The 27,778-nt window shown below is 47.6% G+C and overlaps 1 protein-coding gene across 1 annotated transcript in view; it reads left to right on the plus strand.

The window, feature by feature from the left end:
* Window positions 1–27,778, plus strand: part of ZHX2 (zinc fingers and homeoboxes 2) — a 145,501-nt gene that overhangs the window by 46,477 nt on the left and 71,246 nt on the right. Inside the window, exon 2 of the mRNA XM_080909445.1 lies at window positions 23,169–23,230. The gene's annotated coding sequence lies outside the window, so the exon portion shown is untranslated. The remainder of the gene's footprint in view (window positions 1–23,168; window positions 23,231–27,778) is intronic.

Below are 27,778 nucleotides of genomic sequence, written 5' to 3' on the forward strand. Positions count from 1 at the left end.
GACTGGTGACACTGGTTCCCTGCTGAATAGTCAGGGGGGGCTTCTATGTTTTGGGAGACATGACTGTCTCTCCAGGACGTTGTCCTCCGAATTCCTGAAGTATGTGCTCCCCTGGAAGCCCCTTGTAGGTCCTCTGTATCTGAAACCACCATTTCCAGAGCACTCTCTGGAACTGCCAGACCTCCTGAGGATACAAAAGCAACTCCACCTTCTACCTGTAAACTGCTCCGCCTAACAGACTACAAACCAAACACAGAAGGGATGCTCGCGTAGCCTGGTTATTGGGATGAGAGTGGCCCTTCAGACCCAAGGTTCCCCGAGCAGGGGCCCAAGTTCACACTGGGCATATAGCCGAGTTCCAGTGGCTCTCAATGTGCTTCTCACTCTGTCTGTATTGCAGAGGGTGTTGTGGGTGTCATCACACAGCCTCCTGTTACTTCCTCGTCTCTGTGTTCCTGGGGGCTGTTGGACAGCAGGGGGATGCCCCTTGCACCCCTTTTACACTCACTGATGCTCTGAGGGGTGATCCAACCTTGTTATGTGAGAGCTGGTACCAAGCCCAGGTGTCCAGGAAATGCATATATTCACAATGCTGGGTTGCAGAGCCAGATCTTGGAGATATCAGGCAGGTGGCAGACATCCCTGGCTCCACTCCGAGTTCTGCTGGGTGTATGTCATGCAGACTTAGAAAAGCCTTTTTTTTCTCTTGAGGACTCTGTTTCCCTAGCTGGCAGGCAAAGACACTGGAGAAATTCTGTGTCACTGATCTATAGAACTGGGGTTGAGGGCATTGTCTTCCATACTTCAGTCTTAGGTCTCCAGCCTGATTCTCCAACCCCACCCCTCCCTGCTATGGCTCCCTCCTACCTCCTGAGTTTTCTTTTTCCAGTAAACTCAGTGTGTGCTCAATAAAGTTATCTGGGCAGCTTGTTAAGACATCCGATCCTGAGCTCTACGCCAGGGCCTACTGAAGAAAGGACCCAGTAGCATGTCTTCTGTGTCACATACACCAAAGAAAGTCCTGATGACCAGAAGTCCAGCAGTTCCCAGGTTCTGGTGAGCATCTCTGTCACTTGGGCCATGTCAAAGGACAGAGTTTCTGCTTCCGTGGTCCGGAGCAGAGTTTACCAATCTTAACACTTCTCCCAGTTTCTCACATAAGGTGGGGCTGGTCACTCTTAGATAGTAATTGTCTCAGGTCATTACTTGCAAATCCAAGTGACAATCCAGTGATGGAATCCTGATTCACAAGCAGCTGTGCATGAACTTTTAAACAGAAACCTTCTGAATTACTGTGATAGGGCTGATAGGGCTGGGAGATGACTCAGTTGGTCAAGCGTTTGTGGCATAAACAGAACCTAAGTTCAGATCCCAAACACTAGCAAAACGTGGGCAAGGGAACATGTGTCTATAACCACAAATGCAGGGGCAGATCTCATACTGACAACCTTTAAAACTCTGCTCTAGACTCCTAAACTTGCATTCATTCTATAGCCCATGTAGATAGGTCTGCTGTGTGCTGTGTGAAGCATTTATGAGAGTTAATATTCTTAATAAATGTTAGGATGAAGAACTTACATGATCTTGATCAGGATACCAAGAGAGGTGGATAACTACCCTCATGGATGCTTCTAAACTTTTAAAATTTACTGTTATTTAATAAATTCTGACATTGTGGAAAGATGTGGGGAGCCGAATGCGGACGCCATTACAAGATGGCGCTGGCTCCCTCATGGTTTGAGGTAAACAACTCCATATATAGTAATGCTCTTGTCAGCTAAGGCGCTGCACCCTGCGCATGCGCAGTACATAACCTATCTCCGGCCAATCCCGAGGCCTCTGGCGTCAGCAGACTGGTGACAACCAATCATGGCAAGCCCGTATGGCTTCTCCCTATATAAGCGGACAGCTAGGGTAGTTCGGGCCCCTCGCTTCCTGCTCTCCCCTTCAACCAAGAGGCTCCCACAATAAAGCATGGTCTGAGAAGAAGCCTCTGGTGGTCTTTCCTCACTGGTCGAGGAGCGCGCCGCAGAAAGACACATACACACCAAGGTATGGAGATACTAAACGTTGATTGCTGGCCTCCATATGCACACACGTATGTGGACACACATATATACAACACACACAAACATACACACAAAAAAATAAGAAAGGACTAAGATAATTACAAATATGACTGTTTAACTTTGGCCCTAATCTACAAGACTCAGCTTCTACTATGCCATCAGTAATTATCATTGTTACTCAGGACTTGAAGATTCACAGGTCAAAGGTCAATAAGAATAAGCAGTCATGCAAGGTTATACACATCACGAGTACAGTAAGAACCTTCTAGAACACAGTCTGGGATGTTTTCCATAGTCTGCCAGGCCTCTCTTTGCCTCAGTTAGGGAATATTCTATCATGAGCATTGCAATTGGATTCAGAAAGGAGTCCTCAGGGTGGGGTGATGTTTCCAGTTGGAGGAACTTTCCATGGGTTCACCAGAAATCGTTAGTGGCCTTTGACCCACATGGTAGGACAGTGTTGATGATAACTCACTGTGTAATTCACTGTCCCTGGTTCAACGGAATGCTGGGAAGATGTATAAAGTATCCCCAGCGTACTTGCTTGGGTGCAAATGCCAATGGTGGGAGGTTCCAAACAGCCTGACTGGGAGTCTGTTTGCCTATACGGTACCTGGGCAAGGAGTTCTTGGCACCTGGAAACACTTGCCCAGTTGATGGGGAGGGGTTTGGATCATAATCTAGTGGCAGCATTATATGGGGCAGTTTCTCATTCTGTGATTTGTGAGGATTCATGTCATTAAGAGAAACCTCACTGATTTGTGAAGTATAAGACTCAGAGTAATGGGAGAGAAAATACATCCTCGTTACACATTCCCTCCCCCCCCCTCTAACACACACACTCACACACTCACACACTCACACACACACACACACACACACACACTCACACACACACACACACACACACACTGCTGACAGTTTTCTTAGTTAAATTCACATCTGGCTGCAAACCCCTCATCATCCAAAGGGCCTACTCCTGCTGCAGCACTTCTGCAGCATAACTCCAGTCGTGCTCGGGTGTCTACAGGAACGGGCAGGAAAGAAAAAGGCCATACCTCTCCAGCAATGAGCTTCCGAGCCAGTGGGAGCCCTTTACACAGCCGCTTCTGCGTATTCGCTATCTCTCTGGTTTTAAACATAGACACACATTGGTCCTAGATGGGTTGTGCCCATGCCTTTGAAGGGAGCTTACAGAATTGTTGCCGTAGAAATTGTCATCGAAAGTCATGGACTCCAATCCAAGATCTGCCTCTTGGCTATATCATCTTCTCTAAGTGACTCTGGGTGCAAAGGGATGCATAAAAAAAATCACTCTTGCATCCAGCCATGGTGGTACATGTTTTTAATCTCAACACTCACGAGACTGAGGCAGGAGCATCTGGAACTCAGTGATATAATGTGCTTGAGGTTAGCCTGAGCTCAACAAACAAACAAACACAGCAAACAGAAGACATTAGGATACAGCTCGTCACCAGCAGTATGACCTTGGGTGAGTCACTTAATCTGTCTGAGCTCTGGCTTTCTCATCTGCACAATGACATCACCTCTTTGCTATGCTGTGAGAACTAACAATGACAAAGCATAAACTCTGCTTAATACAGGGCTGTAGGGATGGCTCAGCAGTTAACAGCATTGGCTGTTTTTTTCAGAGGTCCTGAGTTCAATTCCCTGCACCCACATGTTGGCTCACAGCCACCTATAATTGGAGTATATACGCAAATAGAGAACTCATATACGTAAATAAATAAATCCTAGAAAAAAAGTGTTCAATACCAGGACCATTCAAAGTACTGAGGGTGAGTTATCAGGTGCTGTTGGAGACACCGTGACACCAAAGGGCATACCTTTATCATCACCCTAAGGGAATGATCTGGCTGATAACTTGAAGATCTCATGAAGCTGCCAGCAACCTAAGTGGACTGTGTTCTAGAACTGCTTTAACTTCTACTCCTGCCTGGGGTCCAAGCAACCCGTTGGCAACAACGTTGATATTGTCGTGGTAATCATCAAAAGTACCCTGCACTCAGAAAAGCAGAGAAAATTACAGTACTGGAGGCTTTTCCACTGAGATCTCTGGTCCAGCTAGGTCCACAGGTTCCGGCAGGGAGGGGGAACTGCTTCCACTCTGTTGCTCCTAGAAACTGATACAGGCCCAGTTGAGCCAGCAGGAGACTGACTAGCTGGCCAGGGGTACAGGGGAGTTTCTGGAGGCATCTCAGGAGAACAGATCTCTTCCCCAAGCGACAGTGTTGCAACACTTATAACAGAAGCTCTCAGACTATGGAGTAATTCCTTCTGGATAGGATTCTTATATACAGTTTTGAGGATCAGAGTCTGATAACAGGTACTTCCTATTGGCTTGGCCTAAGAGCTTCGGAAAACTTCATCTATATATTTAAGGGCGTGGTCATGCTTCTAGGAGACTGATCTGTCTAGACCAGTGGGCACGTCCTCACCTGTGGAGGACAGGCTTGGGGTACTGCCCTACGTGACTGATCTGTCTCAAACCTCTCTACAGTGGGCTGTAGAGGGTGGGGTGTAGCTGCGTTAGACAAGCCTGTTCTCCTGGGAGAAGGAAGCACCTACTGTCCCTTAGGTGTTTCTACCTATCTCACCCCAGAATCAGGATACTTTTCACAGCCCGACACCCTAAATACATATCATACAATAGCCCTGGACTGATTGAGAGGAAGAAAATGCTAAAGTACAACTTTCAGCAGGAGCAGAAAGATTCAATGGTAGGATGCTTCTCTTATAATCAGGTCCCAGTTCCCAGGACAGAACAGCAGCAACGAAAGCCCAATAACACACTCTAGTCCTGCTCTCAGTCCACCAGCCTAGGAGAGGGATTACTCTGCCTGTCTGGGAAAGAGGCCCAGTCTGAGCTAGACAGACAGGAGCCCTGTGCTGAACCTTAGAGGACTGAGGAATATTCTGAGTTCATTGAGAGCCTTCACAGGTTTTGGAGAGTATTGTGTCTGATCTCCATTTTGAGATTACTGTTAGCGGGCAGAAGTGGGGTGAGGGGACAGCTGAAGTGGGAGCATGGAGGGGAATGAGCGCAGGGGGAGGGGGTGAGGGGGAGGGGTGAGAGGGAGGGAAGGGGATGAGGGGGAAGGAGAGGGGATGAGAGAAGGGGGAGGGGATGAGAGGGAAGGGATGAGGAGGAGGGGATGAGAGGGAAGGGATGAGGGGGAGGGGATGAGAGGGAAGGGATGAGGGAGAGGGGATGAGATAGAGGGGGAGGGGAGGGGATGAGGGGATGAGGGGGAGGGGATGAAACTGCAAGTGGCTGCTGTGGACATGTAGGCCAGAGATGACCAAAACACTGAAGGAGAGAGCCCTGGGTAGATTTGGGCGGAAGGCAAGAAGCAGCCCTTCAGGTGGGTTGGCTGAATACCGTTGGCAGGGAGAAGAGCTTCAGAGACTTCTGAATGCTATGTTGGAAGGTGGTGGGAGTCTTGAGAAGAACAGTCTTAAAGGAGAGTCAGACATTCCTGGAGTTCTGTAGGATGCAGCCATGTAAGCGCTGACTCCGCACGTGGGCACTTCTTTCCTCAGGGAAGAGCGTCCCATCCTCTGGCCTCCCTGGAGCATACGGGTCACTGGCCTGCTCCTGGTGTAGAATCAATGCCTTTGGTGAGGCTCTCAAGCCCAGCCCCCTTTTACCCTGTCTGTGAGGATTCCTTCCATCAGCTTTGAGAAGCCCTGTGTTCCTTCTGTCGCCAAGGAGTAATTAATAACCTCTCAGAATGCTGGGCCTGGAACCAAAACCAAACAAAAGCCCCGATGTCCTCCCACCCTCTAATGTTACGGCCTTTGGGTAACTTTTTTCTTGTGCCAGTCCTAAGGGATCTCTCCACAGCTGATGCTTGAAAGTGATTTTTTTATATTGTACTTAGACCTTAAATAACCTTTGCCTTGTGATGGCTTCTGGCTAGCAGGAGCCTCATAAAATTACAGTAATGTCAACACCAATCACAAGGGTTCAGAGTTCCATTCCACCCAAAGACCCTACTGATTCACATGACTTGATCTTAAGAGACTCTCAGAGGGGTGGGAAAGTGAAGTGTGAAGTAAAGGCTAAAGTAGACAAGAACATGTATGTTTATGCTTTTAAAATCCAACAAGGGAGTAAAATAGAATGGTTGTGCCACATAGGGCACAGGAACAGGACCAAGGATGTGAATTCAGATGCTGCAGTCAGTGTGGGTAGTTTCTTGAGAAGAGCCAAAGCAGGACAAGGTATACCCAGTGGTCAGGTCCGTCCCAAACTGTTCACACTCCACAGCTTCTTCAGATGCCACTTGCAGAAGGAATGCATGATTCAAAATGATGCTTGATTGAACAGGGTTAGGTTCTTCTGTGCCCCACTCCCTTTTCCCTTGTGTATCTGCCTGCCCCAAAGATGGACTTGGAGCCTGTGAGCTTTCTGAGCCTGCTCTAGTACCCGCCTCAGGTTCCAGAAACCCCCCCACTCGCTGTCCCACATTCATCTATATTCTTTGAGGTGAGATTTGGGCCCATTTTATGCTTTCTTCTCTGAGTCTATGCCCTTCCTTACCTTACGCTAGTGGGCTTCTGCAGTTCAGAGCCAGGCCATGATGTTGCAGATCTCAGGTGGATGTCGTACGAGTGTCTTGGCTCGCCTGATGGTTGTTAGGGTCAGAGGCCTTGCCTTATAGCTCCTCATTCTCCATGACTATATTACAGTCATGGCTCAGGACATATTACACATCTGACTTCTGAAACACAATGGAAAGAACTTACTACTCACCCAGAAAATGACCCCCATGCTTGTCTTTTAAGGAGCCACCTTCTACTCTAAAGGTGAAACCGTCCTCAGAATGTTTACACACCTCCATTCCTGACACCATATTCATTCTGGGACTAGCCACCCTCTGCCATCTGAAGATGATCCCACTTGTGACCTCTAAAGACAAATGTGGGGATTGTCCCTACTAGAAGTAGCCATGTGTATGGGGAAGATGGGTGTCAAACACTGAGCAAACTTTTCAGCTCTTGTCATTTCTCTTTGACTCCTAACTCCAACTCCATTCTCTGAAGACAGCTTCACGTGGTCACCTCACTGGGGGACCTATGAATGCTCTGCCACAGGCAACCACTTGAAACAAGGCTTCTCTGTGTATGTGCAAAATTTGTCCTCTGCATGTTTTGAGGAACAAATAACTCAGTGAAATGTCAGGATGTGGTAGCCACAGTGTGTGTGTGTGTGTGTGTGTGTGTGTGTGTGTGTGTGTCTGTGGGATAGAAGCAGTCTACTGAGCTAGCCCAGTAGACTTTACAGAGATAATGCCCTTTATGAAACAGCCTCTGGCGGAGCTCCCCCCCCCCAACTGTCCCTGGAAAAGGTGACCATGATAGGTGACCGTGGTCAATGCCTTATTCCTGTGCTGCTGGCCTTTCCCCATTGGTCTACAAATTCCATCCAGCTCAGTGGCTCCTTCCACTGCACCGAATTTAATTATTTTTATTCTTTACAAATGGAACACAGCCCCCATCCTACATTCTTACCCTCGACCCCACATTAACTAAGTTGTCCTCATTAAGTGTCTGCGGACATGCTGTGTGGGAAGACACTTAGGTCTCATTCTCAAGCCTTGCTTGTTTTTAACCTCACTGCTCATCTCTTAAAATAACAGAGATTTGACAAGGCCTGCTTTCCCCGGGACTCCTGATACTGGCGTTTCAGTCCAGTAAAATATTTCAGTGAGCATCTGAGAGAAAGTAGTAGACAATCTAGTTCTTCAGAGATCACAGAGGACCAGCTGTGGCTAGCCCACCCTTCCCACACTCTGTTCTTGGCTTCATGGTCAGGGCAGGCGGGAGGCCAAGAGACTTTCACAGTAGGGGTAGGTATCATGTGAAGAGGGTACAGTTTTGAAATCCGGATCCCTCATGGTTCCTAAGTGACTGTCGGGAGTCCTGAGGCTCCATTAAAGTCTGCTCTGGTCATCAGTGTCTCCTCACGATGCCATGTGTTGGTGACAGCAGCAATTAACTAAACCTTACACAACTCGTAGCTGCCAGGGAGCACTGGGTGGCAAGACAGACGGACTGACAGACAGACTGACAGTACTCACAGGGCCTTTCTGAGCTTTTCGGGATGGGGAGATGTGAAGGGAGAGTAGGAAGGGTTTTGGGAAGCCTGATGGCTATCTTCAGGTCTGTTCTTCCGTCTTGTGAATCTGAGTGTCTGCCTCCTCACTGGAGGCTCGGGACTGACAGTATCTCTGGGAGGAGCTGCCACAAATGAATACCATATGTCCCCACAACACTCGGTGATATTTAGAGAGCTGCTCCAGTGATATTTAGTGAGCTGCTTTACCTCTGGGCCTGGTTTTCCCCTTGTATTATTTTCCCCAGAGTTGTCGTAACCAACTGTCGTGAACTGGGTCTCTTAAGAGACAAAATGAGTGAGTCGGTTTCGGCAAGCAGCAAACATTTAGCATCTACTCTTCCCGAGATCCTCACCGGGCCGTCATTCATTCATAATTATCATTGTTATTGCTAACTTCCATTGAGATTTCCCAAACTTAGCATCTAAAATAAGCTCACCTCGCGCCCTCCCCCCCCCCATGAAATGTCTCAGAAAATGAGACTTCTGCTAATGTGTTCAACCAGTAATTTCCACCCCCCTATTATCCACATACTCCATTGTATGGTTTTGACTCTGACTGTCCCACTATTGGTCTGCCACCAGCTTGACCCTGACCAAAGCCTCCAGGGTCTGCTCAACGGTCCCCTTATTGGGATGCCTTCCATGTTCTGATAGGCATGGATGGTATTTCTGGGGTTGGATAGCTTGAACTTGAGCACTAGCAAGATAGTAATTCTGGTTGCAACCCTATTCCAACCACACCTTGTTTCACAGTCATGTAGGTCATGGTAGGTGATGATGTTCCGGTGTCGTGTTTCAGAGTGAGCACTGACCCCACCAGGAGGGCTGGAGAACTCACCGAGGATGAGTTAGCACCATGACCGTCACTTAGCATTCACACCAGGACAAGATCAGAAACTGGTTCTTGAATAGACATAAAGATAGGAGGATAAAAAATGCAGCCAGCTTCTGATCAATGGTCCAGACAGCAAGGTCTGTGAAGATGAGGGGTGGGGGTGTACAGTGACATACACCTTTGTCTTAGTTAGGGTTTTATTGCTGTGAACAGACACCATGACCAAAGAAAGTCTTATAAATAACAACACAACATTTAATTGGGGCCAGCTTACAGGTTCAGAGGTTCAGTCCATTATCATCAAGACAAAAGCATGGCAGCATCCAGGCAGGCACGGTACAGGAAGAGCTGAGAGTTCTACATCTTCATGCAAAGGAAGCCAGGAACAGACTAAGCATCCTCAGGCAGCTAGGAGGAGAGTCTCCAAGCCCAGCCCCAGAGTGACCACTTCCTCCAACAAGGCCACACCTTCTAATACTGCCACTCCCTAATCCCAGCACTGAGGAAGCAGAGACAGGAGGATCAACAAACTTGAGGTCAGCTTGTTCACCATGACAAGTTCTAGAGCAGCCTGGGCTGTGTAGTGAGACCCTGTGTCAAAACAAAACTAAAATGAAATCAATTAAAGACAAGGAGTCAAGCAGATTAGAGCTCACAAACGTCTCTTCGGGTGTCTAACCTGGCTGTGTCATGGGCGTGTCTGCAAAGAAATGAGTCTTAATAAATAGTGTATATGCCTATGGGGGAAATAAACAGCTTAAGTCAGATTCACTCATCCCCCACCCTAAACCCTCCATTTGTTCAGTGAGAGTAGCTCAGGTTCTTCTGCTGCTCCTTCACCCAAGGCCACTACAGGCAGCCACCACCATCACTCTGTTGTGCCCCTGGGCCATAGCCACTCCTGGAGTGCAGCACACCACCCTTGATTTTGCACTAGCTTTCTCCACCTGAAACATCGTTCTCCCAGCTCTCTATAAGCTTGTGCCCTCAGAATTCAGTTCTGCTTAAAAGACGACCATCGTGATTTATAGACAGTCACTGGTCCCTAAGAGAAAAGGCCTCACAGGGTCTCACCACTCTTGGGTCTGTGGATGGAGAGATGTTTCCTTCAGTGGTGTAGACACTGTCACGGTGCTTGTGTTCCTGTGGGTAACCCCTCACCCATGCGTCTGCAAACAACTCTAAAGAATCTCACCGGGTCACAGACAAAAGTTTGAGAGTGGAAAGGGGATTATTTGGAATGAAGTAGGAAATTATCAGGAGTGGGAGGGAAATAAGAAGAAAATATGAGACTCATGGAATCAAAGTACATTATATGTATGTGTATGTGTGTGTATAATGTTATAGTTATATATTATTATATGTAATTAGTGTAGGCTAATGAAAATAAGTAATGGAAAATGCCTCCTTCGTGCTTTTTCTTGATCACTAGAGGGTCAGAGCTACTAAATCACCTATGCATTGGTTCCAACCACCCATCATAACTGACCATTGATACTTATTTGCTTGTTGAGTTATCTGCTGTATCTGCATCTCTAAGACTCTACCAAGGGAAGGAGTTTGTGTTAATAGCTTTGGAGCCCCTGGCACATATTGGGATCACGGTAAATGTTTCATAGCTACAGAAATTATTAAGGGCCAGGCTCTGGTTTTGCACGAATTACCTCATATTTCCCAATACTCCAATGATATTGGTGCTGTGAGGTCCCCATCTGTCAAAAGCTCAGAGAGCAAATAAATCTCCTCTGACTACCAATAGCAGGGGTTAGCATCAGCTTCTGCACCAACTAGTATTCTTCCAGAACCTGCTCTAACCCATTGACTGCTGGGAGGCACAAAGGCATGTATGTGAGAGGTTTGAAGATGGAGACACACTCACAGGCAAGTCCCAGGTCGAGGGCAGCTGTGTCCAGGGCGCTAAGCAAACCTCGCACGCTCATTTCTTTCTCCTCCCTGCTTAGATTTTTAAAACATTGAGAATAAAATCTGCATTGCCTTCCTGGACAATGCAATGTGAGGGAGTGAAAGTCTCCAGCAGGCTTCTCCAAACGTGGCAGTGCGTGCATCTTTTACTCCCAGAACAGACCCATCCATCTTTGTGCCTATGGGAACATATCCATTAAAACCAAACATTTCGACGTCAGGTGTCGACGTAGAGCTCTGGACTGGACTGAGTCTTGTTTTCTCCTGCATCCCATTTCTAAACCACCTGTGGCGGGCAGCAAACAATAACAGCAGCTCTTATTTCTTCAATCTCAGCTGGAATGTTCCCAGGGAAAAATTAACCCCAGTTACTACTACACACAGAGATGTTCAGTAACGTTGCCAAGCCACACAGCTACAATCAGATCGAGCTAGAGGGAGAAAGAAAGAAGGCAGACTTTCTTCTGGGGACAGATCATACCCGGCTCTTATTGTGACTCTCGGCTTTATAAATTTGGGGGAATGTTCTTGATCACACTTCCCAGCCTGAAACGCCTATGCTTTTTGAGGCCGAGAATGTGGTAGGAGTTTTGAGTCACTGGTGTGAATGAAGGAACGTGGACCAGGCTGGGCCAGGCACAGATGGGGGTACTAAGCAGAAAGGTCTGAGCTGCAGTTCCCTTTGATCAAATTCTCGCTTGGGTCTTGCTGTGCTACGGTTTGCTACTTCCCTTCTGTCTGTGGTTCGTAGAGCGCCGTGCCCGCTTTCCCTCTGAACATTGCTCTGTATAGGAAAAGGAAACCCAGAGTTGCTTGACCACAGTCTCATAACTTTTCTTCATTCATTCACAGAGCCCTGCGTACACAGCCAGGGTTGTCAGCACTTTATAGACAGAAAGACAGAGATCGGGCTTGGAAAAAGTGATCTGAAGGTCACCCCTCTTTCTACCACCTAGGACTGTCCCTAAGCCTGGGGTTTGCTGTGACACTGGGATAACCCCAACCTACCATTCTCCTTACCTCCTCCCACTCCTGCCACACCTCCATGCGTATAAAGACACGGGGACAAATAGCTGCACTTCTCTAAGCACATCTGTGTGCCGGAAATTGTGCAGAGGACTCTCCCATCCTTGATTTTCTTCTGATCCTCACAATACCTCTTTGGGGCACATAGCATCTGGGTGCCCATTTTATTCAGCGGGTACTTGAGACCCCAAACCCTTGATTACACGAAATCACACACAGCTAAGAGGTAGCAAGACCAGCCTCCGCTGGGTGCCATCTGGGATTCCTGGTTCTATAGAATAATGTCCAGATTCCTTGGTGTGGCACTCAGACACCACGTATCCCCTGCTTGTGCTGTACTCCCACTTGATGCGCCTGCTTTTCTCCTTCCCCACCCTCTGTCAACCTTGCTGTGTCTGTCTGCTCAGCCACACCCTCCCTCCTACCCTGCTCGCTGGGACTACTGGCTCACAATGCTGTGCTGACACTCGGTTCCACTCATCTTCCACGTGCTGGACCAGCCACACCCTCTCCACACAGCCTCCTCTACCCAACTTCTCCCTTCTCATTCTGCCCAGGGCACCCTCTCTGTAGCGCTCAAATAGTGCCACAAGCACCTTGATATATTTCATACGTCCTAAAGATGTAGGACAGCTTGGGAGGAAGGCAGCCAAAGGCAAAACGGCAAAGACCAGGACCTTCCCAAGGACATCTCAATTCCTTTTTGCTTTGTTTGTTTATTTACATATTTGTTTGTTTGTTTTTGAGTCAGGGTTTTTCTGTGTAGCCCTGTCTGTCCTGGAAATCACAGAGATCCTCCTGCCTCTGCCTCCTGAGTCCTGGGATTAAAGAAATGTACCACTACCACCTGGTCTTGGCCACATGATGCCAGACAAAGAAAACATGTTTGTTTTGTTGAAATGTTAACCATGAGCTAGTTTGTTACTCCTGGGTCTCCTTGGGGCCTCCTGTGTTTCTCTGCCTTGTCAGTGTTTAGATGGGGGAAGGAGGGAAGCTCTTCACTGGCAATTTGACTTCATAGAAATTAGCTTTTTGTATCATTGGACCCATCTTAACAATTCAAATCACAGGTTATCCTGTCAGATAAATTCAAGTTTAATGAGCATCTCACCTGCTTCCCCAAAGATGAGAGAGAACTAGTGAGTTTATGAGTCTTCAGAGCCTCCCATCGAACTGGGGATAATAATGTCATTACACAGGGTTTGTGGGTTTGGCCAGGTTAGTGAACACTCACAGTGCCAAGCAAACAAGGAAGATTCACCAGATGTGCCAGGCTGGACCTCTTGGGGATTCCGTGTGATAATATACAGCATTTTCTTCCTCTTTCTCGTTCCTTTTTAGTGAGCATGCTAAGCGATGAGTTTCTTGAAGGCATTTTTATACATATGCCCTTAGTCTTTGTTCTTGTTTGCCCACCCATACCTTTGCTCCATTTTTGTCAGTCCAGTTCTTCTCCCTGGCTTCCGAATTATCCTCCACTCAGATTTTTTGTCCCATATATTCTGTTATCATTCTCTTGCTCCTTGTTCCCTTAAGATGTCTTTTTTTTTTAGATTTATTTATTTATTATATATGAGTACACTGTTGCTGTCTTCAAGCACAGCAGAAGAGGACATTGAATCTCATTACAGATGGTTGTGAGCCACCATTGAACTCAGGACCACTGGAAGAGCAGTAGGTGCTCTTAACAACTGAGCTACCTCTCCAGTCCCCCTTAAGATGTCTTACTTCCCTCATAATCTCTCTCTCTCTCTCTCTCTCTCTCTCTCTCTCTCTCTCTCTCTCTCACACACACACACACACACACACACACACACACACACACACATCCATCTATATACATTTAAATCTAAATTCCCCAAACGAGACAAAGCACACAACATTTGCTGTTCTTGGCCTGGCTTATTTCATTTAGCATGATGACCTTTAGCACAATTCATTTCCCTGGAAAAATGATATAATTGTGTTCTTCGTAACTGGGTAAAATTCCATTGTGTACACAAACCACGTTTTCATTATCCAAGATGTGGGCATCTAACCTGGTTCCAAATTTGAATTGTCAATAGTGCAGACTTAAAAGCCAACGTGTAAGTATGATTTATATATTTGGGGTGGGGAGTATATTCAGGAGTGGTACAGCTGGATCATATGCTAGTTCTGTCTTAGCTTTCTGAGGAGGCACCACACTAACTTTCTCAGTGGCTCCACCAGTTTATGTTCCCGTCAGCAGAATGTAAGGGTTCTGTGGTCCCAACATCGTCACCAAGATATATTGCTTTTTTATAGACATAACCATCTGACGACAGTGAGATAGAATTCCAAAGCAGCATTTCCCTGATGGTTAAGGAGGTTGCATGTTTGGTTTCTGTTTTCTCACATATTTATCAGCTATTCTATTTATTCTTTTGAGAACTGCCTATTCATTTCAATAGCCCTCCTACCGACTGGATGATTGGATTGTTCTTAGTATTTAATTTTTGAAGATAGAAAGATCCATAGATAGACCTTAGATACTAATGCCTTGTTGGATATATAGTTGGCAAAGACTTTCTCCCATTCTGCATGAAAGTTGTCTCTTCACTGTTCTGATTGCTTCCTTTCCAGAGCTGTACCTGGGCACCTATTGTTACTTGAATGACAGACAAGCAGCAAGCGACTGTTGAGGCAATGAACAAATCAGTAGTTTAAGAATATGCTCTATGGTGTAGGAAAATTAAGTGGATAGTAAGACAAGGGTCTAGGGGAGGAAGTTAGAAGATTATGAAGGTCTTCCTGGGGAGATGACTTTGCCCAGAAGTTAATGGTGATACAAACCTCAGGCACAAACTTCCAGGTAAAGGAGAGAAGACGTGGGAGGGCCTGGTGGTGGGAACACTTAGCATCAAGCACTACTATTCGTGGTTTTTGCTGATATTTGTACAAATAACCTCCTCTTCTGAGTCTGACACTCTCGGGGACAGGACTTCTGCACAGCTCTCCTGTCTATAATGGGACTGAGATATAAATCATGGCTGGGTGACATTTCTAGACCAAGCAGCTGAACAAAGGCTGGAGAGGCCCAAGGAAGGTGCTGAAACAGAAATGATGACCGAGGGAGGGGGAGGAGGAGAAGAGAGGGACCAGCCCTCCAGGGGAGAGAATTTTTGGAGGGAGAAGCTGGTATCTGAGGGACACTGGAATCTTAGGACAGCCCAGGCAAGGATGTCCAAGTGCCATTTGAATGACATCAGTGTTGGCTGACAAAGGCTGTCTCCATTGTCACTGCAGGGTGGGCAGGTTCTCAGTTCAAGAGAATGTTCTCCCCACTCAAGATGTACGGCCTTGGGCAGAAATCCAGTGTGTGAGTCACTACCAGATGTATGTCTTGTTAGGGAAAGCTGTGGCCACAGAGAAATAGTCATGGGTTCCCAGAAATTTCCTGAGGATGGGGCAAGGGGTCTCTGTGAAAAAGCTTTGCAGGGAAGGGGGAGGTCTCAGGCTGGTGACCTGATATGGTACTTTCAGGACCCGTCACTAAGACCCCGAGGTACAGAGAACCATTGCAGCATCCAAGGCTTGACTGCCTGCTCCTCTCCTCCTCTCCTCCTCTCATGTCATGGCCGTAGCCTCTTGAACTTCTCAGAAGTCCACAGAGTGCATGGGGAGGAGTTGAGGGAGTGAGGGGAAAGGGGTACCCTGGCTATCATACCACAACTGGGTTCAATTCCAAGGACTTCCCCAAATGAAGCCTGTGTAGCCCTTGATTCCCTCATCTACAAAGGAGACAAGATGGGAACTCTCCAAGGTTCCTCCCAGCTGGGAAGTCGAGGACCTCACTTCCTGTCCCTCCTTGTAGGTGGTGAGAACTGAAACCTAGTTTGCATGAACTTTGTCAGAACCAATCGGACACACACAAGGCTGGAGCTCCCACCCTGACCAGGTCTGCAATCTCTGCTTCATTCAAGTAGCCTCGCCCTTCTCTTCCACCTCTAGTCCCGAGGTGTGCTCTTCCCCACTCCTCCCTTCCTGCAGGTCTCTCCTGTCAGACATGGAGGTTCAGTCAACACAGGAATGACCTTTCCACCTAGGGAGACTGGATCCTAACTCATGACCAAGATGGGAAACCCCAGAGGTGGTGTTTATGCTGGAAGTGTTGGAGAGGTGTTTATGGAGTATAACTTTCCTCTATGCAAGATTCTGCCCTTTTAGAAGAAAGGGTGGGGTATGTAAGAGCGCCTGTGAGTCTAAATTCCACCCCTTGTACACTGTGGGACCTGATCGGATTATTAACACTTCGATGCCTCAGTGTCCTCATTTGTAAATTAGGGATAATCATAGCACCTGCCTGAGCGGCTGTGATGATTTAATGAGTCACACCAGGGAAGTGCTTCCTATTGTGGCCACCATAAGCTTGCTAATAACATCTGTGAAGTTGCTTGGTTTGGGATAGTCCTTGATACAGGATTTTATTTCAGTTTTCAGTTGCCTAGAAGCTCAAGTTTGACATTGGGTTGGTGCCAAATCTTTTCCAGTCCCTGCATTCGATTCCCTACAGATACTATGTGTATATACTTGCCTATGTGCAGAGACACTCTGGCCAAAGCAAGGGCAGGGAAATGGGGGTGGGGCAGAGTAAAGCCTTGAGTCTTCAGTTTACCTGCTCACCAGTTTGGCGCTAGCCACCACATCAAACACCCTTTACTCAATTCATGTGACTGGACAAATGTAGACTGTGATAGAGAAACAGGAGGTCTCCAGCCTTGAGTCAGCATTTTGTGTTCACACACACACACACACACACACACACACACAATTTTTAAAATGAGTTTTAGTGAGTATCATTTATGGGTGCAAAGTGAAAACTTCTGGCAATTTTATTTTGACCCTGAAGGCAAGTAATATTTAAGATATTTAATAAAGGGCTAGAAACAAAGTCCAGTGAGGGGAAAGTCCACAGGTAATTGCTTTCTCTTTTCCCCACCCACTCCAGCAGTCACTCATAGGACAATAGAATTTCTCTGGGTTGATCTGATATCCTCTAGAAATCCAGATCTTTGTTAAATGTGGTCAGAGAAGAAAACAAGGGATGCTCAGGAGAAGGGAAGCAGACTCAGCACTTGTTAGGTGCAGGAGAAGGGAAGCAGACTCAGCACTTGTTAGGTGCAGGAGAAGGAAGCAGACTCAGCACTTGCTAGGTGCAGGAGAAGGAAGCAGACTCAGCACTTGCTAGGTGCAGGAGAAGGGAAGCAGACTCAGCACTTGTTAGGTGCAGGAGAAGGAAGCAGACTCAGCACTTGTTAGGTGCAGGAGAAGGGAAGCAGACTCAGCACTTGTTAGGTGCAGGAGAAGGAAGCAGACTCAGCACTTGCTAGGTGCAGGAGAAGGAAGCAGACTCAGCACTTGCTAGGTGCAGGAAAAGGGAAGCAGACTCAGCACTTGTTAGGTGCAGGAGAAGGAAGCAGACTCAGCACTTGCTAGGTGCAGGAGAAGGAAGCAGACTCAGCACTTGCTAGGTGCAGGAGAAGGGAAGCAGACTCAGCACTTGCTAGGTACCCTCATGTGCACGGTTAACATAGTCAGTGCCATGCGCTCATACAGTAGCTAGGATGGGATGAGACACAGAACAGTTATAATTGCAAACCTAATAATAATATTATTTCATCTCCATCCCATTCAACTTTATAGATGACAAAATAAAGTGGGAAACCTTGCCTCAGCCACAAAGCTTCCAAATAAAAGACAACATACCATTTCGGTGGACCAAAAACATCAGGGTCCACAGGTACACCCACTCTGAGGTGATGTCTGCAAGTCCTAACCTGTCGTGACTTCCTAGGAGACCTGCACTCCAGACTCCTCCATTGTCCATGTTTGACTCTGGTTTCTTGGGGATTATGGAAAAATTCCCAATTGATGTGCTGTGTCTGATGGAGCTGTTTATTTAAAGAAACCACTGTCAGTCCTGGGAGCCTGGGTTTCCAGCTCGCCTTTGTGTCCCTTGCAAAGTCCAAGGTTCTCATGGCTTCCCAGCCTCGCAGCATTGCTGAGAGCTGTAATCAGAGGTGTTCTCTCCCTCCCCCCATCCCCACACACATCTGCCAACAGCCTCAGTGGAGCCAGGATCCCCCGGGCCACACAAAAGGAGGCCCTAGCAAGGAGAATTCTTCTCTACATTAATCAGACAGCAATGTGGTTGCTCCAACTGAAGATTTCAGAATTCGGGAAATTTGCAGAGCTTCTCAAATTATGGGGCACCCAGATATACAGGAGGCAGATTCCCAATCAACAGACACTTCTGACTAACCCTGAGCCTGGACTAGATACAGAATCCAAGTCATTGGTGGCCTCTCTTCTCTCCCAGGTAAAGATTCAACTCACTGAAAGGCTTTCAAGGCCCAGAGAACCCCCGCCCTCTTTTGCAGCTTTCTCCACCACGGCCACTCTGGTTACCTTCCGGGCTTTGGGGAAGTCATGTTTGTCCCACCCACCCCCTCCTTTACACAACTTTCTCCCTCTCCATCCTCTCCCTGTTTGTTGGGTGTCCCTTGGGACTCAGTTCACTCTGTGCTGGCCTCATGTTCTCTCCATGCAAGCTTGGCACTGTTGAACCGTGCCAGGACTGGTACAATAATGGCTTTGATGTCTTTGTCCCCATTCTGGTAAAGCCAGGGTTCACCTTACCCACAGCTTGGCCTGTAATCTGTGCCCCCATAAGGGGGTAGAAAATAACAAAGAAACAACCTGAGACAAAACAGTCACAGCCCTCTGTCTTAGTCAGGGTTTCTATTCCTGCACAAACATCAGGACCAAGAAGCAAGTTGGGGAGGATAGGATTTATTCAGCTTACACTTCCACATTGCTGTTCATCACCAAAGGAAGTCAGGACTGGAACTCAAGCAGGTCAGGAAGCAGGGGCTGATGCAGAGGCCATGGAGGGATGTCACTTACTGGCTTGCTTCCCATGGCTTGCTCAGGTGCTTTCTTTCTTATAGAACCCAGGTCTACCAGCCCAGGGATGGCTCCACCCACCATGGGCTGGGCCAGGGATGGCTCCACCCACAATGGGCGGGGCCCTCCCCCTTGATCACTAGTTGAGAAAATGCCTTACAGCTGGATCTCATGGAGGCATTTCCTCAACTGAGGCTCCTTTCTCTGTGATAACTCCAGCTTGTGTCAAGGTGACACAAAACCAGCCAGTACACCCTTCCTGGAGCTCAGAATATCAAGTGTTGTTGATGGTACTTGACAATTTGAAGAAGAAATTTCTCCCTCTTTCATTGTGGGCACATACATGTATGTATGTTCATGTTTTTTGCAGGTGCACCTATGAATGTGTGCATACATGCGACCTCTAGTATAAGCAATACAGCAATTATGGAGCACCCAGATATAGAGAAGGAAGATTTCCATTCAACTGACACATCCACCTGTTTTTAAGATTGGGGAGCAGGGTTCTTACTGGGACTTGGGTCTCACAGGTTAAGTTAATGATCCCCAAGAATCTTCCTGTCTCCACCTCCCCAACGCTAAGATTACAAGCAGGTGAACCACTGTGCAAGCACCCCTGGTCTAGCCAGAGCCAGAACCTCCTCTTCTGGGCCACACTGTTCCATGTGATGCTTTTACCCCAGGGTACAATGATACCTTTATGAGAGTGGTTTCTTACTGTCCCGGTACATGTTTGCTGAATGAACATGGAATGAGCCTCATTAGAGAAAGACATCCTAGCAGAGGGTGTCTCACATTTACAGACCTTTAAAGTAGCCCCTGTCTTTTATTTTTTTAAGGCTTGTAATAAGACTTTTAGAAATTTTAATTTTATTTTTATTATTATGTGCATGGTGTTTTGCCTGCATGTATGTTTGTGTGAGGGTGTCAGATCCTTTTTGGAACTTGAGCTGCAGACAGTTGTAAGTTGCTGTGTGGGTGCTGGGAATTGAACCCAGGTTCTCTGGAAAGGCAGCCAGTGCTCTTAACATCTAAGCCATCTCTCCAGCCCCAGTTTTTAAAGTGCCAAGCAGCTTAACAAGATTAGACCAGGCCCAGAGGCAAAAATGGTGACCCATATAAGGAAATTCTGTCTGCATATTTTTTTCCTCAGTAACATTTTGCTTCATATTGGGCCGTGTGGCAGGGGTTGCAGGCCAGGAAGAGAGGAAATGTGCATATTTGGAGATCTAAGGATGCTACTGAGCCTTTCACTCATTCATAGTCTCCTGTAGAGCTCTGCCATTCATACACAGAACTGTGGGCTCCGCTGGACATACACTAAGACAATTTCTATCACTGCTATTCAGCATCCCTCCCATAGTGGAGGAGGAAGTAGTCTATGTGTATAACCCTCCCGAGTGATTCTATGGTTGTGGGGTCATATGAGGAACTGTATTAAAGGAGTCACAGCATTAAGAAGGTTAAGAACCACTGCTCTAGGAGGTTGGGGAGAAGCTGTGTTCATGGATAAACCAAAGCACAGAACTGATTCGGTGAGCTTCTCCGGGTCTGAGAATCCCTGCTGGTGAGACCCCAGCCCAATCACTGTGCTACTCTGTGCTCGAGAGGCTACCCACTCGCCTGTGAATAGGTACTGTCAAAAGTAAGAGGTACAAAGGCATTACCCACCTCTATACTTCCTCCATCAGACGTCAGGGTGAGATGCTTACTGACTTACATCTCATGGCTTGCTCAACCTGCTTTCTTATAGAACCCAGGACTACCAGCCCAGGGATGGCACCACCCACAATGGGCTGGGCCAGGGATGGCTCCACCCACAATGGGCTGGGCCCTCCCCCCTTGATCACTAGTTGAGAAATGCCTCTCAGCTGCATCCATGGAGGCCTTTCCTCAACTGTGACTCCCTTTTCTCTGACGACTGTAGCTTGCTTGTGTCGAGCAACCAGTCAGCACATTATGGCTCTGTGTCTTAGAGGAGGGTTTTAATACCCAGATCCTGAAACCAATTCTTCATGGGAGATGAGCCTGACTTTATCAAGGATGCCAACGGGCTACTTGACACTGAGAAAAGTAACAGCCATGGACCCTATGAGGGCGTGAGGATACCACAAGAACACGTCTCACAGAATCATCTAAGCAGGGCCCACAGGGGCTCCCAGAGACTGAAGTGGCAGTCATGGAGCGTACACGGGTCTGAATTAGGTCTTGTGCAAACGTGCTGTGGTTGTTTAGTTTGGGGTTTTGTGGAATTTCTATCGGTGGGAGTGGGGGTGTCTCTGACTCTTTTGCCTGCTCTTGGGACCCTTTCCTGCTACTGAGTTGGCTCATCCAACCTTGATATGAAGGGTTACTAAACATGTCCACACATCTCCTGGACTCAGCTGTGGTCACATGTAGCTTCAAAAGGTTTTCCTGAACCCCTTGCAAAGGCTGTACAAAGCTGTCCACCCTTTGGAAGCCTGCACCTGCTTGGTCTCCTGATTTCCCGTGACTTGTCCTTTCTCTTCAACCTGCTCAGTGAAGCCTTTCCTTGGCCCTAAGTATTATTCTAACTTGTTATCTCTGGAAAACCTGCTCTTTTCTAAAAGAATTGGAGGAGGAGGAGTGGAGAGGTGTGTGTAGAACTGAGAGGCGTGGGGGGGGGGGAGTAGAGGCTACAGTGGGGAGGTACCGTGTGAGAGGAGAATAAATAACCTATGTGTGACATCCCTTCCTCCATGGGGCTAGCTAGATGCCTCAGGTCACATAGCCGGACTTGGAATCAGAGAATAGCAACCCTCACCTGCCTTCCCAAGTGCCAGTCACCGCCTGGTCTACCTGGGGAAAGGGTGGGCTCTTCTCCAGGACAGGCCATTTTGTGGGCAGGGATGAGAATTCCTTAAACCAGAATCAATTAGACACTGCAGCTCCACGCAAGGCGTGCGTTCCCCTAAGGGGAATGTTCCACGACCTGGGAATTTTGACATAATAAAGAATTCATTCATTTATAAGAATAATTCTGTATTCATGTTTTCCTCCCATTCTCTGTTCTGGCCTGAGATCACCCACACTTCAGCAGACTGCTCTTCCCCAGGTCTCACACACACACACACACACACACACACACACACACACACACACACAGATACTGTGGTAGAAAGGAATGCAGTTTCCAAAAGCCAGTGGAAATGGTTTGAATGCCCAACTGTGACTTCAGTGGCTCATGACCTCACCTGGAGATGGCCAGAGACTTCCTCCCATGACTGGGAGAATAATAAAGCACGTTTTACAGCCTGTGTCCCTGAGTCGCCTATGGCTCTTTTTAAAATGCAACTTCTGAATCCACAACCCTGAGCCTGCCTTCCAAGCAAGGCTTTCGAGGTGTGAGTTCGCTCTTTGCTATTCAAAGAAACACGTCTGAACAGCAAGAATCCTGCTCAGGTGTGTCAAGAGCAAGTGCGGGGAGCGTGGTAAAGACTCAGTAAACACTAACTACAACCCTGACGACTCTCTTGTCCAGGGTCCAAAGGTGTCCCTGTGAGAACAGAGAAACTTCAGTTCACTTGAGAGTTCATAAGGAAACAAGAAAAAACAAAGAAGCAAAAAACAAAAACCAAACAAATGCAAAACCCTTGCGTTTGGTTTTGAGGATCCTAGCCGTGGGGAGCAAGCAGCCCACATGTGCTCACAAGGTGCCCCCACTGGCTGGCTCAACTCACCATACACATCAGCAGAGTCCCCCCCCACACATACCCCCAGGCCCTGTTCTGCCAGCCACAGCTCTCCAGAGGAATTTTCAAAGCACGCAGGGCTTCAGGGCCTTTTGCTTTAAGGACTACATTATCTTTTCTGCTTGAAACCTGAACGTGAGCCTCCCCTTTTTGCTGGTACCATAAAGAGACTCTGCACAACCAGCTACGGGCAATGGACAGGGATGATTTGAGGAGACTCTGGGTGAGGTTAGAGAAGCCCAAGCCCTGTTCCACACCCAAGCCATCTGCCTTTGTCACACTCACTGCTGACTCATCCAGAGTTTGCGTCCCCTCCCCTTCCACCACCACTGTTTTGTTATTTCTCTTCTTTCTCTGGTTCAGAATTGCCACAAAGCCCAGAGATTGTGAAGTTGCTTTGATGAACGCCTGGGTCCTTAAAGGGGTTCATTTCTCCCTTCCCACCTCCATCCCAGTTTCCCAAGGGCTCTGTCCTGCTAGGATACCTGGTTTGCTCTGCCCTGCTTCTCACACCGACTCTCTCTTTGCAGGTCCCCATGCAGTGGCTGCTCTGGGAATCCGGCTGCAAGATGTAAGGAACTCGCAGACACTGGTAAGTGATACTGTGGCTGCACCTGGCCCAGGTTGCTGTCAAGAAAGTGTGGGAGCCATGGGAAAGCCAACCCTGCAACTCTGTTTCCTTCCATCCACTGGCACCTGGACACGCACAGAGCCAAGCGTCCAGGTGTAAACCTCCCAGAAGGTGCTGGCTTCCGGCCAGGGCTTCCCTAGAAGCCAAGAGCCTGCAGGTGGCTGGCGCTCCCTCTCTATGCAGATGACAGCAACTCAGACCAGGGACATATTTTTAGAGTTATGTTCAGGTAAAAAAAAATTTCTCTTAGAACAGAGTGTGTAGCACCTGCCTTAGCTAATAGGCAAAGCCCTAAAGAACTAACTATGATAAGAGCTCTGGGGAAGGGAAGCACTGTTGAAGACTTGGCCTATGCAAAACTCCCTGACAAGAGATAGGCACAAATGTTGTGAAAAACTTGGGTCAGTAGTGAGGTACCTGTCAGTGGGCAGAATTCAAGGAGTGGCTAGACAAATGTCCATGGAAAATGCTGAGGTGGGAAACTTTGGTCAAGTCGTGTTTTTTCACTCTCTTCTGTGATAATCTAGAACCTTCGAGAGACAGAATGTATAGGGAGAGGCTGGAGGCTGAGAATAAGGCCAATGGCCTCTGCATCGACTACTGAGTAAGGAGACCCAGCGTCTTTCCTGATGCCGGGCAGCCCACGTGCACATCTGTAATCCTAAACACCTGGTATACGTGATGGATGAAGAGTACACAAAGCATGATGGGAGATTTTCTGGGGAATGGCTCAGCTGTGGCCCCTCCTACAGCAGAGCTACCCAAAGAACTTCCTGCTAGTCACACCATCAGAAGGTTTGGTCTAACATCCTAACTGCACAGAGTGAAAGAAAAGGCCTAGGGAGCATGTAAAAAAGGGGGGGCTGGAGGTGTCCCCTAATGCCCAGGCCACAGGAGGATTAAGGGAATATGTGGGTAAGTCCCAAATAGATAGATACCAGAAAATATAAAATGGACTTTACCCAGAAGCTTGGGTCCCTCTACAGGGGCAAGACTTATCCTGCACACACAGGCGACCAAACCCCTACCCGCCAGATAGGAGAAAAGCTGGACTCCAGACCCAAGTAAGGATGGTAAGAGTGAGTCCAAGGTCAAGTAGGAGTACCAGTGACCAGCCTTTGTGCCCTCAGAGTAGTGATGGGAAGTCCTGGACACTATTTGAGGAGAAAGTGGAGAGGAAAGAAAGGGAAATCAGAGGAAATGGGCTGTACAGTGACTCCAAGCCATGACCCATGACATCCTTAAAGCTGAAGCTGAGCCATGAGGATAACTGTGCCCTTACATGCACAGGCCCTGACACATAGTAGGTGCTCAGCAAATGGTGGTCAAATAAAGTGGTGAAGGGGGTAGAAGGAGAGATGATTCGTGAAGAAGAGCAGGGTACCTGCCACATTCTAGCCCAGGCTCTCCACTAGCTTTGTGGCCTTGGGCAAGTTGCTGGCCCCTCTGTGCTTCCATCTCCTCATCTGATAAATGGGGACAGGGTCATAAGGATTCCGTGATTGGTATAAAGCTGCCTGTCGCTGTGCCCAGACACAGCAATGATCTCATTGCGGTCACACGCTCACCCACGGTGTTGTATGGCTCAGAGGTAAAGCCGGAACTATAGTCAGAGGCTCTGTTGTCATTGCTTGGTGGAACCAGGATGTAGTTACTCACTCTAAGGTCATTCTCCGATGTGGAGACGCTGTGTATGGTCTACTGGGTGTGCACCTTCCCTGCTGTCTCCTTTCTGTGGTCCTTCCTGTTTCTGATCCTGCTCCAAAGTCAGTTACCAGCCGCTGGCCCCAGGAACATGGTGTGGCTCAATGTCCAATTCCTGCCTCCTCCCTCTTACCATCTAAGAGTCTTGATTAGGTTCATTTTCTCTGCCAGGTAAAGAATTGAAAGGCAAGGAAAAAGACCTTGGGTGCAGCAGGTAGCTGCCGAGGAAATCTAAGACAGCAGACAGAAATCAGCTAGTGAAGGCTTTAATGGGGCTGGGGTACACAGAGAACAAGACTGCAGGGGGCACTCAGAGGACAAATCCCCCCCCCCCCAGATACCTGCAACTCACTTTGGGGTATATAGAGAGGGAAGCCTTATATCTCCTTTTACTTTGTCTTTATTTTCCTGTACTTCTTAACAGGAACCAGCAATGTCTGTCTGTGCGTGCATGCGTGCGTGCGTGCGTGCGTGTGTGTGTGTGTGTGTGTGTGTGTGTGTGTGTGTAATGTGAGCTAAAAATGTTTGCCTGTGTTTATAACTGAAAAACAAAAAATGAAAACTTGATTCCTCTATGGAAATTGTGTATCGGTCCATTTTCAGTTGCTATAACAAAAAAAATCTGAGTCTGGATAATGCACAAAGAAAAGAGGTTTATTTAGCTCATGGTTTTAGAGACCAGAAGTTCAAGACCAAGTGCCCTAACCCATATGACTTCTTGGTGGATGTTAGAAGCAAGTGTGGAAGAGATATATAACAAGTCAGGCTCATTTTCATTATGTTGCCTTATTCTCCCTAGAACTAATAAAATTCCTGAAAGAACTCGTCTCCTCCAAGGGTGGCACTCCCAGTGACCGAATCACCTTCATTAAGCCACACCTCTTAAAAGCCCTACCTTGCAAACAGTGCAATCCTGGAGCCCAACCTTCTAGTCCATGACTGTTTGGTAGACACCCTCATACACCAAAATATGGTATATGACCACCATCAGGCCCCTTCCAAGGAGAACATACTGACCTCAGAAATACCTGGACAGTTAACAGGACCCACTGGGCTCTTTCAAAGACACCTTGGAATAGTCCTTCGGTGGTACCTTTGATGACCTTTGCAGCCAGACTTGTGGTACCCATAGTCAAACCAAGCCAGCAGAAGGTTGGGTGGCTGGGATGTGAGGCTACCTTTTGTCACCTCTCAGGTGTCCTCAGATACAAAGCCAACACAGCTGTGGGTCTCTGACGTAGTGGAAGTACAGGTTTGGGAGAGCGAGTCACTCCTGAGATGCACAGAGCTAGGGTTTGGCCCAGGCAGCCTGCTTTTAAGCTTCGTTACTTTGCCTCTCCGTTGCTGCCACTTGCTCTCCCTATGAGCAAAAGAAGCAGTGCCCCCACCCCCTGATTTGCTTTCCTGGCTCCTTTTCCCCAACTTTCTGGCAAAACTCCTTCCCACTATAAAAGGGCAAATGAAAAACAGAAGATCTGTCAGAAACAGCTCTAACACAAACAGCTAGAATTTATTTTCCAGCATTCCTTCATTTGTCCATCCATCCATCCATCCATCCATCCATCCATCCATCCATCCAACAGGCACAACTCAGCCCCAGGACCTCAAGACAGCCTGCGTCTTTGGCACCAGCAGCTGCAAAAGTTCCCGGATCCTCTAGAGTTATTGTCACCAGACAGCTCAAAGGGACGCTCACTGCGGAGTGCAAAGCACTTGATTAATATGCTGCAATTTGGGCAGCGCTAGGCTGTTCCCGCACCCCCACCCAACTCCGTTACCATGACGACGTTATTTTAACAAACAGCTCTTTAATATTTAATGAAAATTATACTCTGACGGGCGGGTAGAACAACCGCACTACAGAGAGCTGAGAAGGGTCCAGGAGGACAACTTTGCACAAAGCCATCAGTCCCCTGATCCCTGTAAGCTGTTTGTCACTAGAAAATGCAGGTGCTCTGGGGCCAGGAGTCACTGTGATGCCAGGCATGGGTCATGCATAGCAATTGAAGCGTGTCACTCTTTTTAAATGCCGGATGTCACTACAATCCCACGAGGACAGGGAAGCATGATAGCATTATTAAATACTGCTTTCTACGCCAAGCTGCTGAGCCCCCAGCCCCACCCCTGTGCCTTGAGTCAAGCTGAATTGTAAGACAGCATGTGCAGAGCCCAGAGTGTGGATGCCAGGCCGAGAATCAGCCTGTGCCTCCTCGTCAAAGTGCCATCTGTCCAACCCGGCTGATTCAGTAGCAGAAGGTGCAGAGATTAGGCGATCCAGACCCCTGCCTCAAAGGGGTGTGTGTGAAGACAGAAAAGACCACCATCCCCTGGCCTCCTCCACCACTGAATTAGTCTGTTTGACAGGCACTGTACTAAGCTCATGAAGGCAAAAATTCATTGCCCTTTCGATCCTTGATGAGAAAGATAGATGAATAACTAAAATGGAGAAAACAATATGGTGGTTTCATAGCTGTCTGTTCTTGGGTAAGTTATTTAAATTTGCTGTGCCTCAGTTTTCTCATCCATAAATTGGGAATATAGCACTATCTTCTCAGAGAGCTGCCATGGAATTCAAAGTGCAATAAATACATGAGAAGACCTAGAAAAAGGTATTTAAAATGGTGAGACATGCCAAGTATGAAATAAATGCTAGTTAGGACTTCTTTTTCCATATTACCAAGTATTTCGTTATAGGAGCTAACGTGTACCAAAGCCTTTGTCTGCTCCATCTCCAAGGCTGAGCTGAAGCTGTACGAGCTCATTAAAATTCACGGAGAAGTCTGTGAGACTACATTATCCTCACGT

The sequence above is a fragment of the Micromys minutus genome (assembly GCF_963924665.1).
Source record: "Micromys minutus genome assembly, chromosome: 33".
NCBI lineage: Eukaryota > Metazoa > Chordata > Mammalia > Rodentia > Muridae > Micromys > Micromys minutus.